Consider the following 3,406-nt stretch of genomic DNA (forward strand, 5'->3'; position numbering starts at 1 on the left):
AGTGCGGAGTGCCGGAGAGACAACGCCCGTTTCGGCCCGAACGAGATCCGCCATCGGCCGATACTTTCTTCGTCGTCGGCAAAGGTGGAACCAGCGGCAATAAGATACCGCGCCCAATGACGCGCCGGTATATTGCCGCCATCGCGTTCGGGCCGAATGCGCTGTCGAAACCAAAGGAGGAGTAAGCCCGACGATGGGCCAACCACGAGAGCGGACCGCCATAGTGTTCTTACGTCGGCGGACGTCGAAGCCGCCATCGCTACCATGAACACTTAGTGGGAGCGGTCTAGGCTGCAACGACGGCCAGTGACAGAGCGTGCGAGAAACGACCGGGCGAGACCGGCATTTTACCGTCTCCGCTTTGTGCGGTCGTTCGTTCTCGCACAGGCGGGCGAGAGAGAGCGCGCGTGCGCTCGGTTCGGGTACGATCGGCATTTTGCGTTCTCCGCTTTGTGCGTACGTTCGTACCCGACCAATAGCGTGCGAGTACTCCATTTGTGTTATAAGCGTCATTTGTCGTCTACGTTTTGTGCGGATGTCCGTCCAATCGTAATAGGGAGACTGTCTTTGCTTGTTTAACTGTGTGCATGTGCGTTCATGCATTTAATGTTAGAGTAAGCATCAGGGAACCGAAGAAATGGCGAATTGCGGGCACGCCCGCTTCGTCTGTGATTAGGAGTTATGTTCGTGTCCGTCATTTTTATTAAATGTAGTGTTGTCGAACAGTTAGGCGGGGCGCGGGCCCTCACTTTATGTAGAGAGGAACGCCATTGCCGCCGGTGGCTACGCCCTCGCCGGGAAGGCCGCCGGCAATGGAGTTTGTTTATTTATTATTTGTCAACCAATATTTGTTCATGCGCGTTTTGTATCTGTTTTATTGTAAAAGGTATATGTTACCGCAACAAAATATTGATCTATAATAAATAAACACGTGGCTTTAAAAAAAAAAAAAAAAAAAAGAAGTGGAGCTTGCGGCTTAATTTGACTCAACACGGGAAAACTTACCAGGTCCGAACTTATCGAGGTAAGACAGATTAAGAGCTCTTTCTCAAATTTAAGGGTAGTGGTGCATGGCCGTTCTTAGTTCGTGGAATGATTTGTCTGGTTAATTCCGATAACGAACGCGACTCAAACAAGCTAACTAGAACGCTGTCAGCAGTGTGCCTCCGGGCGCACCTGACGTTACGGGGCGGCGGCGCCTTCGCGGGCGGTCGTCGCACTAGTTTGCCCTGCTTAGCGGGACAACTTGTGTTTAGCAAGGTGAAAGTGAGCGATAACAGGTCCGTGATGCCCTTAGATGTTCTGGGCTGCACGCGTGCTACAATGTGGGCAGCAGCGTGTTCTCGCCAATAGGCGCCCCCATTCCGAGAGGAACGGGAAATCACCCAAATGCTCATTTAGTTGGGATTGGGGACTGCAACGGTCCCCATGAACCTGGAATTTCTAGTAAGTGCTAGTCATTAGCTAGCGCTGATTACGTCCCTGCCCTTTGTACACACCGCCCGTCGCTACTACCGATGGATTATTTAGTGAGGTCTCTGGAGGCATACCTTCCGCGGTTCCTTCGTGAGCTGCAGTTGGCACGGCCGAAGTTGACCGAACTTGATGATTTAGAGGAAGTAAAAGTCGTAACAAGGTTTCCGTAGGTGAACCTGCGGAAGGATCATTACCGATCAAACAAGTCCGGGAGTGAGGTTGCCAAACGCATCGTCGGCATCACATGCTGACGCGCACGCTACAACCACAAGATGGTGTAGCACACTTGGTAGAGTTGAGCGAAAGCAACTCTTTCAAAGGGATACACATACCACTGACTCGGCGCAGGTCAGTAAAGACGCACACTTTGGCAGTACCGGGTACCTTATACACTGACTGATTGTCGTGTCACAAAGGGGTGATCGACAGTCGCACTTTGGCGTGCTCGGCTCCGCATCCGTCGGGGCCGTGGGCGCCTGCAGTGTGGTACTAGGGAACCAGAGTTGTGTGTTGGTATGTGTATAATGGACATATCATTACCCATCAAACAAGTCCGGGAGTGAGGTTGCCAAACGCATCGTCGGCATCACATGCTGACGCGCACGCTACAACCACAAGATGGTGTAGCACACTTGGTAGAGTTGAGCGAAAGCAACTCTTTCAAAGGGATACACATACCACTGCCTCGGCGAAGGTCAGTAAAGATGCACACTTTGGTAGTACCGGGTACCTTATACACTGACTGATTGTCGTGTCACAACGGGGTGATCGACAGTCGCACTTTGGCGTGCTCGGCTCCGCAACCGTCGGGGCCGTGGGCGCCTGCAGTGTGGTACTAGGGAATCAGAGTTGTGTGTTGGTTTGTGTATAATGGACATATCATTACCGATCAAACAAGTCCGGGAGTGAGGTTGCCAAACGCATCGTCGGCACAATATGCTGACGCGCACGCTACAACCACAAGATGGTGTAGCACACTTGGTAGAGTTGAGCGAAAGCAACTCTTTCAAAGGGATACACATACCACTGCCTCGGCGAAGGTCAGTAAAGATGCACACTTTGGTAGTACCGGGTACCTTATACACTGACTGATTGTCGTGTCACAACGGGGTGATCGACAGTCGCACTTTGGCGTGCTCGGCTCCGCAACCGTCGGGGCCGTGGGCGCCTGCAGTGTGGTACTAGGGAATCAGAGTTGTGTGTTGGTTTGTGTATAATGGACATATCATTACCGATCAAACAAGTCCGGGAGTGAGGTTGCCAAACGCATCGTCGGCACAATATGCTGACGCGCACGCTACAACCACAAGATGGTGTAGCACACTTGGTAGAGTTGAGCGAAAGCAACTCTTTCAAAGGGATACACATACCACTGCCTCGGCGAAGGTCAGTAAAGATGCACACTTTGGTAGTACCGGGTACCTTATACACTGACTGATTGTCGTGTCACAACGGGGTGATCGACAGTCGCACTTTGGCGTGCTCGGCTCCGCAACCGTCGGGGCCGTGGGCGCCTGCAGTGTGGTACTAGGGAACCAGAGTTGTGTGTTGGTATGTGTATAATGGATGGATGGACGTCGGTTCCATTCATCAACTAGTTCGGTGTGTACGTTAAACCCTAGGCAGGGGATCACTCGGCTCATGGATCGATGAAGACCGCAGCTAAATGCGCGTCAGAATGTGAACTGCAGGACACATGAACATCGACACGTTGAACGCATATGGCGCATCGGACGACTCAACCCGACCGATGCACACATCCTTGAGTGCCTACCAAGTTATCTCAACACTCTAACCAAACTGACCGTCCTGACCCCATCATAGGGGGGTAGGCTGTCGCAGCATGGCGTGCTCGGATCCGCATCCTTGTCGGGACCGTGGGCGCTGAAAGTGAGAGTGCTAACACAGAGAGACATACGAGGTATGGTAC

General features: G+C 52.3%; 1 non-coding gene across 1 annotated transcript; it reads left to right on the plus strand.

Moving 5' to 3' along the window:
- Positions 1–3,090: 3,090 nt before the first annotated feature.
- Positions 3,091–3,248, plus strand: LOC118515893. The gene has a single exon (XR_004907500.1). It is a non-coding gene; the product is annotated as a 5.8S ribosomal RNA (ribosomal RNA).
- Positions 3,249–3,406: the final 158 nt, after the last annotated feature.

The sequence above is a fragment of the Anopheles stephensi genome, unplaced genomic scaffold, assembly GCF_013141755.1.
Source record: "Anopheles stephensi strain Indian unplaced genomic scaffold, UCI_ANSTEP_V1.0 ucontig20, whole genome shotgun sequence".
Classification (NCBI taxonomy): domain Eukaryota; kingdom Metazoa; phylum Arthropoda; class Insecta; order Diptera; family Culicidae; genus Anopheles; species Anopheles stephensi.